The sequence below is a fragment of the Nicotiana tabacum genome, chromosome 8 (assembly GCF_000715075.1).
Source record: "Nicotiana tabacum cultivar K326 chromosome 8, ASM71507v2, whole genome shotgun sequence".
NCBI lineage: Eukaryota > Viridiplantae > Streptophyta > Magnoliopsida > Solanales > Solanaceae > Nicotiana > Nicotiana tabacum.
In genome coordinates, this window is record NC_134087.1 from 28,667,984 (window position 1) to 28,685,150 (window position 17,167).

The 17,167-nt window shown below is 37.9% G+C and overlaps 1 pseudogene; it reads right to left on the bottom strand.

Annotated features, from left to right (window-relative positions):
- Window positions 1-364: 364 nt before the first annotated feature.
- Window positions 365-7,542, bottom strand: LOC107816589 (uncharacterized; annotated as a pseudogene).
- Window positions 7,543-17,167: the final 9,625 nt, after the last annotated feature.

Here is a 17,167-nt window from a genome sequence, read left to right on the forward strand (position 1 = left end):
TTAATCCCTCCAGTAAAAGATACTTCCTCAGTTCCAATTTATATGTCTTACTTTTCATTGTATAATGACAGCAAAGGCGTATTTACAAGCTAGATTATAGGGCATGTGAACCCATAGTCTTTGCCAAACTACGTATTTTATGTATGTATTTTTCTAAAATTATTCTAATATTATTTGTTGGTATTCATACTCCAAAAAGACTGAATGGTGCACTTGATAGAATACTAAGTTATTTATCCAAAGGAATAGGGATCGATTCTCACTTAATACTTTTTTACTCCTTTCTTTAGTGGTGTATCGATGTTCTAAATATCCTAGATCCGCCTCTGAATAACAGTAGTAAACGAAGGTTACAGGTTGGAGGGAAGTAAACTGTTGTGTATTGTTAGTGTTAAAGAGAGAATGAATGATAGCAATACAACATTTCCAAATGTTACAATTTTGGATTGAAGGGTATAAAGAGAATTGAAAATGAAAAGTTTGTAACATTTGTATATACCTAAGAAGCTACTGATCAACTACTCTGATCTTCGACTATCTTTATGACTGCTGTACACAGGTAACAACAACATGGAGCTAATGTTCCTTCTCCCATAACATCGCCAACAAACCACAAGTATCACAGCTATCACACAAATGTGAATTGCCCATCTGCAGCACCAAACAAGTGAAACTTTTAGAAACCAAAATATTAGAATATCCTCAATCGTCATTAAATCCGCTGCTATAACACTACTTCCTCCGTTTCAGTTTATATTGCAATGTTTGACTAAACATGGAGGTTAAGGAAAACACAAAAAACTTTTGGCACATACAAAAGGACCCTCAGTTTTTGTCATCTCAAACATCCCATGACATTTCTACGACTATAAGAGTATGTCTTTAAGGGTAGAATGAGAAATTTAAAGAGTTTAAAAAAATAAAAAGATCATTCTTTCAGAAACATACTAAAAAGTTGGCGTAACTGGTAAAGTTACACCATGTGATCAGGAAATCATGGATTCGAGCCGTGGAAACAGTCTAGAGAATACTACGTACAATAGACTCTTGTGGTCCGGCCCTTCCCTGGACCTTGTGCATAGCGGGAACTTAGTCCATCGGGTTGTCCTTTACTAAAAAAGAAATGTCATATAAAATGGAACGGAGAAATTACTTTTACTTCAAGACTACAAAACTAAAATTCTTTTACAGTTTGAGCTTCAAAATGAAGTAACTACAAAATGTGCCTAGTTGTCATATGACAATGATACACAAGGATGGCCATATCTAACACATCATGAATGACAATAACAGAAAGCAACTCTGCTTAATGGCTCCTACAATACTCTTGTACTATGCTTCGTAGAAACAGAAAATTAGAAATTCACAAAGATACTTAAAAATGATACTAAATTTAAGCAATAAAAGGTAAAGTTAGTTCACCTGTCCAGATCAAGGATAGGATTATACACAAGTGTTTCCCAAGTTGCTAGAAAAGAATGCCAGACTGGATTGTAGTAAAGTGACTCAGCGGACCAAAACATCCTTGTATATGTTTCTAAGAAGATAAAAAGTATCCATGCGCCAATCTCGACCAAAAACAACTTTATAACGAACCGCCCTAACACCACCATAACAAGTGAGAAAACCACCAGCCAATTAAATAGTCGCTGATTGTATTCCTTAATGAATAATGATTTTGATTTCCTCAACATCTGCATAATTATAAGATATATACATTTTTTACTGCTGAGAGTAGGTTACATTAAACACAACAATTAAAAATAGTAATAAAAAAATCCAATGATGAAGTTAGAAAGAGCTAAAAACTAAGTGTGGGAAAACCTTCATCATTCGCTGTTCATAGTTGCTTTTAGAAGGTCCGACACATTCTCTTGCAAAACTTTGGTTGCATTGGAGGAAGCCAGCGTTGAATTTTGCCATTGAAGGAAGCCTGAGGGTTTGAAGTTCGTCCATTTTGTCTTCACATCTAGTATAAAAAGCCTCACACACCTTTGAGGATTGATATTCATTTGCCAACATGATATTCTCATACTCCTGCAAATACATGAAATTAAGCAAAATTTATAGGGATGCATAAAAACCATGCTTTGCTACTCTAAATCTTAACCTTTTTAATCTCCTCTTCCATTTGATCAACTGATCTCCTTGCATGCTGACGACCAAAATGCTGTTCGTCAAAAACTTTCATTGCAGCATCTCTCTGCTCTTCATGAGCTTTTTGCAAAGACTCTGCTCGCATAGGTAAAACCGTGTTAGCCATCTGGTCAGTGTACAGTTTTAGACATTGTTCTAAGATACCCTTGTTAAAAACCTCCACAAGGGAACCCGTCGCTGGGATCTCTCCTTTATTCAAGGCATCAAGTATCTGACACCAATTTACCATTAAAGAGACAGGGTTAGAACAATCGCATCAGTTCTCAAAAAGCAGTTGAACGGAAAGAAGGAAAGTTAACAGATAAGAGACAAAAACCTGCTCAAGAAATGATACGAACTCCTTTCCATTGAGAGATTTACCCTGGACAATCTTTGGACGAATAATAGATGCTACAACTTCTTTCAAATGCTCCCTCTTCTTGACATAATCAGGATCCAGCTCAGCGTCCTTCATGTGACAAAGCTTCGTACGCTGAAGATGAGGCTGCAGAAAAGCTAAGAGTGTTGATGCATCATTCCAAGTTCTAATAAGAAAAATGCTTAGCTGACAAGATATCAAGGCTGCTACAATATCCTCAGCATGCATCTTTATTATTCCACAAAATGGGAAGGGGGTGGGGTGGGGGGTGGGGGGGGGGGGGCTAAGCTCCTCGTGTTTCTTGATGAACACTAAGTTGGAATTGTAATATAGATAGCTTAACCACAGATACACCTGCTTACGGATATTTAAACAAATTCTAGTACAAAGAATTTATTTGTTTTCCCCTTCCCTACTATCCCAAACCTTCCTCCACCCACACCTACCTCCAAAAACAAGAAGATTATCTAATCTATTTTGGAGCAACAGAATTGTTGGAGAGACAACAACTGCTAACCATAAGAAGAATAATGAAGTGCCTGGTGTCTACCACTAGGTAACAAATAACATCAAGAAATTAGTATACAGGAATAATATAAGAGCATACAAAGAAAAAAATCAATGAACAAAGATTGATGTCTAAATGAATCCAAGTCAACTATTGTCATTGCGGTAAGTTGTGAATTACAAAATCAAGAAGAAAAGATTGATGCATTGTACGGGGTAAATTATGTTCATATTTAATGATCGCATGAGAAAGCGACATGTGGAACCGAAGACAGAGGATAGCCAAACCTGGAGGCAATGATCCCGCTTGTCATCGGAGAGAATGATACTCATAAAGACAAAATAAATGTCGCCATCTGGTAGTATTCAATGAAAAATATTTACAGCATTAAGTGCATGATCCGTTACAGAGAATATGACATTCACTGTCCACCGTTACACATTCTTCAATGGCCATCATAATTGTCATTAAAGAGGAGCTTAATCCTAGGACCTTGTTTCCTAGGTATAACTATAAATAGAGAGCTCTATCATCATGGTAAAGACACGAATTTTCTGACAAACAGACACTATACTTCATCAAAAGCTCAAATAACATTTTACTTTCTTGTTTATGTGCATTGTTCTTATTGCTCCTGGTAGCTTTGCGTTCGGAACCAAGATATCTGTCGTTTATCTCGATTTTATGGCTAAGTCTTATATTTTTGTCTAATTTTTTGGATCAAATTAATTCACTTGTCTATAAACCACATATAAATTTAACTATACCGTTTTACGGGTAATAATTCATAGCAAAGGTAAGTTCATACTTGTGGTAAGCTGAAGGCGGTGCTATTGTCGCCCATTACAGCTAACGAATCTCGAATCTGATTCACCTGATATGATGAAACGAACAAGTAAAACATACCTATTTATGCAAGTATCTTTATAATTTGCAGAATGCAGTATATAGAAGTACCTTATCAATATTTTTATTACCTGCAGAAACATAAAGATAAAACCATAGTTAACTTTTCAATAGACACTAAAGTTATTTATTATACGTGCAAATAAAGATAAGCGAACCAACCATCACTATTGGGGACTCGTTGCAGAGCTTCGTTGACCATTTCTTGCACAGATTTTCCTTCTGTTGATAGTAACAAATAGATTATATTGGAGGCTGTATTCCATAAACACACGACATCCACATTTATTAAAATGCAGTTAGGAACATATATGGCAATTTTTCTCGACTTACGTAGAAAATCACGCTGGATAAGCCATAGGAGTTTTGCAGGTTCGAAAGCGACGCCTTGCCCCTACACAACATCCACCCCATAAGCATGTCACTTATCTTGTTAAGAATCTGTTTCTTCCTTTCTTTCTTTGGCCCTTTGTTGAGGTGAAAGATAAATCAAAGATAAATGCTTACCTTCACTCTGGAAAGTGATGAACATCGATGAAACAACATAGTCAGAAAAGAAAAGAGGCTGTGAATAACTTAGAAACAAAAAAGTCATAACATGAGACTGAAAACTTTTGAAACAATTGATTAAAAATTGGACCTTCCATAGAACTCTTCAGCAAGTTCATGTGCAAATGACAGTCGGGATATGTCAGCTTCACGGATCTAAAACATAAAACAAATGCACAAAACACCATTAAGGAAGTCGATCTTTCTTGTACCGAGAGGCTAGTATATAAGCTTCCGCCCATAGAGTCACAACCTGAAGCATATTAATTAAGACACCAATATTCAATCTATTTAGACATGAATATGTGGGGCAAGGACTGTACATCTTCAGTACAATCTTGTTCTGTTAACTCTGCACGTGCTGGCCTCTCACGTGGATTATATGAATGACAGAATAAAGCATTTGCTTTTGCACAATAGTAGCAGATACGATTTTGAATCAGCTAAGATACTCTTTATAACAGAGCAATACATATCTGACTCAACCAGTTTCAATATTGCTAAATGCAACAGAGCTTGAAGGAGACTCTAGATTAAGATTAATTCTATTCATTAACTGTTCTCAGCAGAAAAATACTCACATTTGTATCATGATCTATTAGCCCTTCTTAATTATTGCTCTTGTCAATTACCTCACAAGAATTACTCTACCATAAGAGAAAACCTGATTAAAGGAACTAGGTCACCGGCTCACCGCAGACAGTATTTTTATCACATATATATATAATTGTGGAACCCTGCATATTCTTTCCAGTAATACACAAGCCCAAACATAATGCGTACATCTTCTAAAGCATTTTGTTTGTCAATATATACATCATGCTTGCACTTAAAACAAAGTTTTGGTGGGCATTGATTTAAACTTTGTTATGTAGCATCATTTAAATGAGCATCCTAACCTAACACAGCATAGATTTGCACAAGTAACTTGACGCAACAACCAATCTCTCATCCATTGATTACTAATATCTTTATTCCACCACTCAGTATTATGGATATCTAATTCTTTTTTCTGTTGCAACAGAAGATGAAAAGACTAAGAGATATCCACTCCGAATATCGCAAACAAAGAGAGTGGAAGTCATAGACAGAGAAACGAACCGTCTCAGGTAAATTATATATAAGCACGGAACTCAGAACAGTTGCAAGGGCAAAAATCCTGCATAACAGAGAATAGAAAAACATGACTAGTCACACATTATTGTAGAAATATTATCTCTCAGGGGTTTCATATTACCGATCATCATATATGTTTGACTTTCCAATACTTTCAAAACCCTCAGTGTCAAGGTAGAAAACAGAAGTTTTTACTCCATTGATGTCCAACTCTATTGGAGTACCCCAAACCCATATCCCTGGAAGAAAAGGTAAACATCATGTTAAATAATGTCTACATCTCCCTAGGACAGACAGCACCCAGCAAAATCTTGCATACTCACCTTTTGTCTTAGTATCGCGCATATGCCCAACACCAAAACCTGTAAACATAGAGCTCGAAAAATCAGTTGCTTATGAAAATGCATGAAAACCTAAGGCTGCCCAATTAGCAGAAACCTAACAAGTAAAAACAGAAGTGGGAATTGAACTAGCAATCATTGAGGAATCACCTTCATTACAAGAAAGGGAAAGAAGCTGATTAAGGAGGAACGATTTTCCAGAACGATATGGGCCAATCACCTGGTGAAATTCTTAGCAGCAATGTTATAATACAGAAAGAGAAGGTGCAACAGGAAATTTAGATAACAAGAACAGATGTTTAGCAAATGCTTCAGCGTAAACATATTTCGCCAGTGCAAAAATTATTCAATAACTCAAATCACCAAATAATATCAAGGTGACTCATATTTCAAAGCTTTTTGGTCACATAATATTTTTAGTTTGGTCAATAACCAAGAGATTAATGCAAAACATACAGCAACAGCTGCAATGGGTGTTGTTATCTTCTCTATTGCCTCTAGTCCTTCTCTTGAAAGGCGAAGTTTCGTGTGACCGGTATCAGGCTCTACAATAGGAAACCTGTCAAATATAACCATAGCAATATCTAGAAACATCAAAAAGACATGAAGCAATTCAAAGATAGCAAAAGTAACAGTCTCAATATGTACGAAAAAAGAAAAAACTGAAACCAAACAAAGTAAAGTTTAATGAAACAACATCAACAGTTCCACTAAGCCACAAAATGGCATAATCTTATCAAAAGTTGAAGCCCTTCATGCTCAATAAACATTATTGGTCCACACTACATAGATTTTTAATAATAAAATAGCTTCTTTTTGGGGATAAATTTCATTGATATAACTCTTTATCATACTAATATGATACCTCAAAAAAACACTATTTTAAGTTATATACACTGATAATATAAAGTAGTGAATTTAACCTGTGATAGCAGGTCAATTACGATTTTTATCAGAGATTTACTTGTAATTACCTAGTATTTGACCTGATTGTGTAGCTATATTTTACGCCAGCCGATGCACAAAAAACTATATGAAATGCTGATACCAAGACTAAGAGGCAACTGCTAAGTGTACCATACAAATATCATGGAACGAACCACACACTACTAAAATAGCAACAGACAAATTATGTAGCTAAACAGAAAATCCGTTGCTACTCCTATTTAACGACGAATTAACAAAAAATTATGTTAGCTACGAGAGACTTAACACCAAGTTTATAGCTAATTCCAGCTTTTTTTTTTTTTTTTTTTTTTAGTGACATTACTAATGCCACTCCAAGATTATAAAGAAAGCAAAAATTCAAAGTTAAAGAAGTAAATTTTAAGATGCATGCAGAAAAGGGCATGTACAAAATTCAGTAAAACGGCTTACGCTTGATGAAAATTATCAATAGAAAAGGACCCAGTTGCAAGAACACAGAAAATGAAGGAGAAAACGCTGATTTGATAAAAAAACTTCATTTATTTTGGGTATTACTTGTTATCTTGCAAATGCCTTAAAGTTACAAGTGGATTCAGCTAAAAAGAGCATTTGAAGGACAAAATGAAGAAAAAAGAACAACTTTTTTTTTTGTGGAAATGTTTTGAGAAAGGGAAGCGTGTGATCTTAAGAAAAAGGAGAAGCCATGTCCGAGGATGCAGGTTAAGGATCTTGGTCTGTTTTTTGTTTATAAGAAATTGTCTGTATTTTGATGTTTCAGAAAACAGCAGGTGAGCGCAAAGTAGGAGATTCTTGCCGCCCAAATTTGGAATGTAAGAGAAATTTAGAGAGAGAGAGAGAGAAGAAATCGTAATAAGGATTTGGGATGACTTTGCTTCTAAGTTCGTTAATCAGCAGCTTTATTTATCTTTTTTTTTTTAGTTTGCTCTATTTTATCTTCGTGCTAAAAGTCAACCCCCTTACGTTGAACAAATATGTTTTTCAACTTTTATGTTGGACTAAATATTCCATCTGTTTTATTTCATGTAAATCTATTTGATTTGATTTAAAAGACAAAGTAAAATTTTTGCCATTTGATTTGATACATGTCATGAGATATGTATATGAGTCAAAATCTATTTCTAGAATATAAGTTAAAATGATATCGGTAAAGCATCTCCAGGTCATCATGGGTCGGAGTGATCTAATCAACAATGAAGGTCGTGGTCGAAGAGTCACCAACGATCAAAGTCGAGGAGTCGTCAATAATCGATGCCGATAGGGGTGTTCATGGTTCGGTTTGGATCGGTTTTTCTCTAAAAAGAAACCAAATCAATTAAGTCGGTTTTTCAAATATTAGAACCAAACCAAACCAATTAAGTCGGTTTTTTCTCGATTCGGTTTATGTCGGTTTTTCGGTTTTTTTGGTTATTTGTCGGTTTTTTCTTAAATATAAGACATACACTACCAAACACACATTTCGGTGATCACATTTTCAACGTAACACTATTAAATCAATTGTCCTTTGAGAAGTCTATTATTTACCAAGATATATTGATGATAATTGAATCAAATAGTGATGAATAATTGAAGGACTCAATTAAAAATATATTATTTTTAACATAAAATAGATTCTTACACTTAACAAAAGAAAACTACCAATTAAACTAGAATGTAAAGGTAAAGAACTGTACTAAAAGTGCAAACGATTAATATTTACTATAATTTTTTTAAAACTTTGTATAAAAGTACACACACACGCACACACACACACATATATATATATATATATATAGGTGTAATAATAAATTTAAAATAGTTACTCCTATATTCGGTTTGGTTCGATTTTTTTAATTAAAACCAAAACCAAACCAAATTTGATCGACTTTTAAATTTCAAAACCAAGAGCAAACCAAACCAAAAAGTATCGGATTTTTTGGTCGGTTTGGTTTTCGGTTTGATTCGAGTTTTCGGATTTTTATGAACACCCCTAGATGCCGATGTTGTATGCCCTTGACAGAGTTATAATGGCTAGCTTTAAGATAGGACTTGAAGGAGAATATTGTTAGTAGATATTCTCTGCACTTGTACTATTAGGGTTTCTACAAACATGTTCCCTATAAAAGAAAAGAGAGACAATGACAAGAGACATGTGATATTCATTTTGTAAACGGAAAAGGGTCAAATATATCCATGCACTATCATAAAAGGTGTAAATTTACCCCTCGTTATACTTTGGCTCCATATATACCCCTGTAATTATACTATTGGTTCAAATATATTCTTTTTCCGTTAAGTTTGCCCAAAATGGACATCTAATCTTGCATGCTACTGACATTTGATGAGGTGGATGCCACATGGCTTGCCACCTCAGCGCCCTAACCCATTTTACCCTTCTCTTCTAGTTTTTTTTCTACCACTAAAATTTCCTACTCCTCTACCACTATTCTCACCATTATCCCTACCATGAAAAATATTGCATTTCAAATTTTAGTCTTTTATATATAGATTAGGGGTACTAAAATGGCATGCCATGTGACATTCCACTTTATCAAATGTCAGTCCACGTATGACTGAATGTCCACCTTAGATAAATGTAAAAGAAAAAGGGTATATTTGAACCAATAATATTATGGTAGGGATATATTTGGATCCAAAGTATAACAAAGGTTATATTTAAATATATTCTCATTGTACAGGGATATATTTGGCCCTTTGCTGTTTTGTAAAAGACACTTTTGACTTGAGAAAGAGAAAACCAGGTTTCAATTATAATCACACAAAAATAACCCTTTTTCGAAGATTCTTGCCTACACTTTTCCACTAGATCCGAGAATATCTATGGCACTCAAAGATTTATTCATCATTCTGGATTGTCAGAGAGAATTTATTACTTCCATCTTGTCTCGGGTGACTCCTTTACATTTATTTATATAAATACCATTTATTATTGTTCATCAACATTCAATATTGCATTACTTCTATTTTGATTCTTGACTATTGACTATTGCATGATGTCATATATATCTGTTGGAGCAGATCTGCGCATCATTTGTTACACCACTAGGAATTTCTTTTTAGGATATTATTGTTAACAAAGATTAACCTTCATTTATATAAATTTAATTAGTTAAACCGAGATCTACATTTTTATCAAATAATTTAACGCCGTCTGTGGTGATTTCTTTGTTAATTTTATAGTTTCCTTCAGATCCGTAATTAACGGAAGTCACTAACCTCGCAAACCCCAAAGATCTTCTTCTCTCTTTGTACGTACAGAAACCAACATGGCACATAACCAAGGAGAGAGGACGAGAATAACAAATGATCTCCCCAGCAACCTCATGAATGCTATCAACAAGAGCTGCGAAACAGTAGGCGAGGACGTGCTGCCCAGCGCTTCCCCTAGGCGTGAGAGGTCCCCCCCCGCTGCAGCATAACAAAACCCAATGAAAAAGAGGCCTCCTCGAAGCATGGCTAACCGACACGCTGGTGAGCATCCTCAACAGACCCGGTCCAGGCATGACTACGAAAACCACAAGAGCTTGCATGATACAACAAACGGACGAGCAGTGTAACCGACCAAGCCCTCCGATGATAGGTATAACAAACAATAATACTAATAGTGCAAGCGAAAATGACCTCGCTATCATTCTAAATAGGATGGAGGAAATGGAGAATGAAAACAAAGCTCTCTGAGATCAGATGAAAGAACACTAAGAACGACTCGACAAGATACTGGGCGCTCATAAGCTATTGCCAAAAATCGATGCTGGCAGGTTCGAAGAGCAACCGTGCATTGTTAATGCAGCCCCTCATGCCATACCAAAGACCTTCAAAATGCCGTCCTGCCTCAGGATATACAATGTGACGACCGATCCTGAGGATCATGTGACCCATTATGTCACCACCGTGAAAGGCAACGACCTCACCAAGTAACAAATGTCCTTTATTTTGCTGAAGAAGTTTGGAGAAACTCGTACGGGAGGGGCATTTACATGGTATTCAAAACTACTGGCTCGCTCTGTAGAGACTTTCGAGGAAATGGCCGATAAGTTTGTAACTGCTCATGCTGGAGCTAAAAAGGTCGAAGCAAGAGTAAACGACATATTCGCTACAAAGCAGTCCTTGGGAGAGGGACTAACTGACTTCCTTGCCCGATTCAACAAAGTAAGGATGACTCTGCCAAACGTATCCAAATGGATGGCGGTCGCTGCCTACCAGAACGGGTTGAATAGAGATGGTTCGAGAGAGACTAGAAAACTATTTAACCAATTGATGAAATCTCTAACCACTTGGGACGAAATCCATAATGTCTATTGTGTTGAGGTCCGAGCATATGAAGATGACCTCAATGGACCAACTCACCAAGTAACCTCAGTACAAATTGAATCTAGAAAAGAATAAAGAGACAAACATCAGGAGGGATCACCCAGTTTTGCGACTCAATAGGGAACAACATCACCATATATTAAGGCGGTCGCCGCACCTTCCCCACGCTATGAAGAATGCCCATCCTGGCAAAGAATAGGGACTCACCGGAACAAAAAAGGTATGCACCCTTTATTATCCGCACACAATTTTTGTGTGTCACCTAGAGAAATAGTCTACGCTCTTGAGAAACTTGGACCAAAGTTGAAGTGGCTATAGAAGATGAGATCAGAACCGACTACCAAAAAATTAGACGCCATCTGTGAGTTCCACTAGGAACGTGGCACAAAATAAAAGATTTCATTGTCCTCAGACAAGAAGTTGTAAATATGTTACAACAGGAACACCTCAAAGAGTTGCTAAGCGACAAGGGTAGAAACAACTTTGTCAGAGGACGCGAACACCAAGGCCCACTGAAGCCACCATCACCATCTCGTACTATCAATATGATCATCGATGGTGGCGTTGATGCCTCTATCAACGTCGTGAATTTCACCACCACTCACAAGCTCAAGCAATTTATCACCCGCAAATGATACGACGAACTCGAAGAAAGTATCATCTTCGATGACGGATGCCGACGATTTGACTTTTCCTCATAATGATGCCCTCGTTATTACTTTACGAATTTTAGATACCGATGTCAAATGTATCATGGTGGATGATGTAAGAGGGGCATGCATTATCCATCATTAAGTCCTTACCTAAATAAGACTAGAGGATAAAATAGTGTCGCGGTCATCACGCTAACCGGTTTTGATAATGCAGCTTTGCAAACATCAGGGGAAATTACACTCTCCGTCTGGCCGGTGGCATAACACTGGAGATGACACTGCACATTATGGATCAGGCCACCACATACAATGCTATAGTGGGATGACCATAGATATATCCTATGAGAGTCATCCCCTATAGTCTATACCAAATAATTAAATTCCCAACACTATAGGGAATATTCAACGTATGTGGAGAACAGCTCATGTCCCGGGAATGCTACTGTATTGCCATAGACAGCACGACAACCCAACAGAAAAAGACAAGGCAAAAGAGGCATAATAATCAGCAAGACCGAGGTCGATGCAAGGAGAGACCGGAGACGTGACCATGTATCCCGCAATGGTCGAGGCCACAAATTTGACCATAGAAGACCTTGACGCCATTCAATTGGACCTCAATGACCACAGAAAAAAGGCCTATATTGGTTACAAACTCTGGGAACCAGGTAAATTCAGCTATGCAGATATGTCGAGCATCCCAAGGGAAATTGCCACACACAAATTAAACTTCGACCCGTTCCACCCCAGTAAGAGAGGTCGGGCATAAATTCACCCCCGCCATCAACTGTAACGACCCGATCGGTCAATTCCCTTTCTAGATCCTTGTTCTCCTAAATAAAATTCCCCATATGTGCTTTTAGTGTTTTATGACTTGAGGGGATGGTTATTTCGGGTTTGGAAGGGTTTGGATTGAAATTGGAACACTTAGTTCCTTAGTATTGGCTTTAAAGGGTTAAGTTTGACTTGGATCAACATTTCTAGTAAACGACCTCGAAATCGGGATATGACGGTCCCAATAGGTTCTTATGATAATTTTGGACTTGGTAGTATGTTTGAATCGGGTTTTGAATGGCTCGACATAATTTCAGTGTATAAAGTTGAAAGTTGGTGCATTGAAGGTTTTAAAATTCTATAAATTTGGTTTGGAGTAGGTTTTGGAGTTATCGAGGTTTGTTTGGGATTCCGAGCCGGGGAATAATTTCGTACGGTGATTTAAGACTTGCATGCAAATTTTGGTGTCATTCCGAGTAGTTTAAGTATGATTCGGCGCGTTCGAAGCAAGTTGGAAGAACTTGAAGTTCATAAGTTGATTCGATTTGATTTGGAGTGTGATTCTTAGTTTTGGTGTTGTTTTCCATGTTTCGAGAGGTCGAGTAGGTCCGTTTTATGATTTAGAACTTGTGGGTATATTAGGACGAGGCCTCGGGGGCCCCGAATGCCATTCGGACTATGCACTGAACTCGTTTGGACTTGGAAAAAATGGCAGAAGAGCAAAACTTCTGGTGCAATCACACCTGCGATGGGCTAGCCGCAGGTGCAAGCTCGTAGAAGCGAGAAAACGACCGCTGAAGTGGCCCAACGTGGGCTGCCCAGTGATCACAAAAGCGAGGTAGGGACGACACCAGTGGAGGCGCAGGTGCAATGCAGGAGATCACAGAAGTGGGGAAGGTCGCAGGTGCGACACGCATGCCGCAAAAGCGAGCTCACAGAAGCGAGCAGTTTGTCGTAGAAGCGAATGAGGCCGACTTGGGCTTGGTCCGCACCTGCGAGGTTTTGTCTGCAGAAGCAAAACCGCAGGTGCAAAAACCGTTGGGCAATGAGGTTCATTTAAGTCGGGACAAAGACCATTTTTGACTCATTTCTTTCATCCCTTGGGCAATTTTGGAGCTTTTGGAGAGGGGTTTTCACCTAAATATTGAAGGTAAGTAATTTTTATCCAATGTAAGTTAGATACATAGATTATGGGTAGATTTTAACATGTAAAATTATGAAAATTTGGGTTTAGTTGAAAATTTTAGGTTTTGACAAAAATGGGATTTAACTACAAAAATGATTATGGAATTGGGTGAAAAGGATATATTTGAGTTCGTAAGGTTATGGGTAATATTATTCTTTGAAAATTTTCGGAATCTGGGCACGTGGGACCGGGGATAAATTTTAGGAATCTTCCAATTTGGGTTGGATAATTACTCTAATAATTAGATTATGAACTTTTGAGTACATATTGACTTATTTATATAATATTTGGCTTGTTTCGGGTTGTTTGGCGCCAAGTTGAGGATTTAGAGCGTATCTGTGGACTGGAAGTGAGCTTGAGAATGAGGTAAGTCTCTTTTGTAACCTTCTATGAGGGAACTCATCCCCTTAGGTATATTTTTGTTGTGAATTAGATGTGTGGGGAGCTACGTACGCACTAGATGACGAGAGTCCGTGCGTGGCTATATTCTATGAGATGTCCGGATAGTCTTAGATTTACATCATGCTTTAATTGTATTGTCATGTTTGCTATGCATATTAATTATCTCAAAATAGAGTTGAGACTAAAAAATTTTTAAAGTTGAAACATCCAAGTTAGATTTCTTATTTTCGGGAAAGAATTGAGGAATATTTAATAACTCTGAGAAATTCATGTCCTCTCGTGTCACAAGTACTTTCACGAGCGAGGTAAACTTCTCTATTCTCATGGGAGCGGGTTGTTTGCCTCAGCAAGTTAATAGATGCATCTATGATTCGTGTCATTCGACCCTCGACAGTGCACGCAATATATTATTGGGATCGAGCCATACGACCTCGGCATAAATCGTGCGTGAAAATACTCGAAGCCTAAGTATACTCGATATTATATTATGGCTTGAGAGGTTATAATTATTTAATTACAAAAATTGACTTGGAATTTACTATTAGTTGAAGAATTATTTATTCACTTCTTGTTATTGAGTTATTATTATTGTTTACATAATCCATGCTTATTTAGAATTTCTATATTTTATTTGTTAGCCCATAGTAAGTGTCGATATCGACCCTTCGTCAATACTTCTTTGAGGTTAGACTGGATACTTACTAGGTACATGTTGTTTATGTACTCACGCTGCACTTCTGCACTAATCGTGCAGGATCTGAGGCAGGTGCATCTGGCAGTAGTCCCGGCGTGCACCCCTGGTACCCAGAGAGTTAGTGGTGAGCTGCTTTTGCGAGCCTGTTCTGCAGCACCTGAAGTCTCTCTCTCTCTCTCTCTCTTTTGTATTTAGTTTCTATCTACTCTATTTCAGATAGTAGTTTAGAGTTTTAAATATTCTACTAGTAGCCCATACACTTGTGACACCAGGTCTTGGAAAATATGCTAGTAGACATTTGATGACTTTTGAGTATTTATTTCACCACACTTGTTCTTATAATTGTTTACACTTTATTTTTATTAAATTTCTCACCTTTTACTTATCTAATAATTAAAAATTAACTATTTCTAAATTGTTAAAAGGAAAAATCACATGGTTAGTTCACCGTTAGCTTTCCTAAAGATGACGTTGGGCGCCATCATGACCTATAGGAGAAATTGGTCGAGGGAGGGATCCAGCCCGAGGTAGAGGACAAGGGCGTCCTAAAGTTGCTCTAGTTGTACCACCAGCGGATCCAGTTGAGGATCCAGTCATTGAGGAGCAGGGGAGGTACCTGCAGTAGGGCCAACCCTAGTGGATTACATGTCCGCACCAGGGTTCCAGGAGGTCATGGGTCGTATGATGCAGTTCATGGATTCTATGACTCAGGTTGGTTTTTTCCAGCAGACCCATCCACATCTCAGGCAGTAGGGGGAGCACAGACCCCTACCGCTCAGGCTTCTGGGGATGCGACTACTGTATATTAAACCCCCTGTGCACTACCCATGGGCGGAGCCCATCCAGTTGCAGCAACTATACATAAGCCTAGACCAGTTGTGACCGGCGAGCCGCAGAAGCTATTGGATAGATGGACTAGGATTTATCCTCCTGTCTTTGGAGGTGAGAGACATGAGGACCCCTAGGACAGGGACAGACTGCACAACATGAGGATATTGGAGTCCCACGAGTGGACTTTACCACCTTTCAGCTAGAGGGCAGTGCTCGTAGATAGTGGCAGTCCTATCTTCTTGGAAGACCAGCAGGTTCTCCTTCCTTGACTTGGGACCAGTTCACACGTATCTTTTTGGATAGGTATATTCCACCCTCTAAGAGGGAAGAGTTACAATTTCAGTTCGAGCAGCTCTAACAGGGTTAGATGTTAGTGACCGACTATGAGGCGAGATTCTCTGAGTTGTCTTGCCATGCACTTATGATACTCCCCACCGATGCATAAAGAGTGTGGAGGTTTGTTACGAGCTTACTATCATGCCCCCTTTTCCTCGCAAAGTCTGGGTTTTTACATTCATTGGGAATAACTCGTTTCCTTTTGGGAATTAGGTATTTGAAGAGTCACCACCTAATAGATTTGCGTTAGAGCACCTAGAGCGATTAACTCATGGACTAGTTTGCATTACCAGAGATTAGGGTGAGGACTCGAAATAACTTTAAGGGGAAGGTGTTAGGCACCCCTCGCAGTCCACAACGGTGGGTCCCGGCCGAACTTAAACTATGTGAATTAGTCCCTTTACAAGTAAATAATTCCAACACATATTCACAAATAAAGGCATGTTTTCACATTCTAAATACATGTACAATTCAGATAAGGGAAGTAAGGGAGAGTTTTGGACAACTTGCCTCTATATACGTAAAGAAAAGGAAGTTCATTTAAAACACATAGGAATTGGGAAAGAGGGATCCTAGGTTGGTTAGCCTACATGATCATACCCATGCAATGCCCGGTAATCACTCCTCAATGAGGGTCTACACGTGACATTAGCGCGCAGTCATCATATCCTTACTACCCAATTCCCTTTTCGTTGGTCATAGCCTAAAGTGTTCTAGCAACCTTAAAAGATATCCTATGCGTGCACTACCCGTACCTTCCTTGTGGCCCTGGAGGTATTTAGGACCTCTAATTTAGGTAGTTCTAGACTATCCTAAGGTACTTAAAGGAGAAAAGTCTAGGCGACAACCAAAACAATTAGGACTGAACTTAAAGAGATAACAATCAAAAGGCTCATTACCTCCACAAACAGAGCAAGCAAGTGCACGTCTTAAACACAATTTCAGGTATTTAAGAGAAGCCCTAGAACAGGATATCTAGATGAGCAGAGAATATGCAGTATTAAATTAAAACCAAAGTGTAAAAGAATTTAATCCATTTGCCTACTGATTTTAACCTGTTGAATATGAGCAGTCACAAATAACAAGGCGTAGTTTTACAG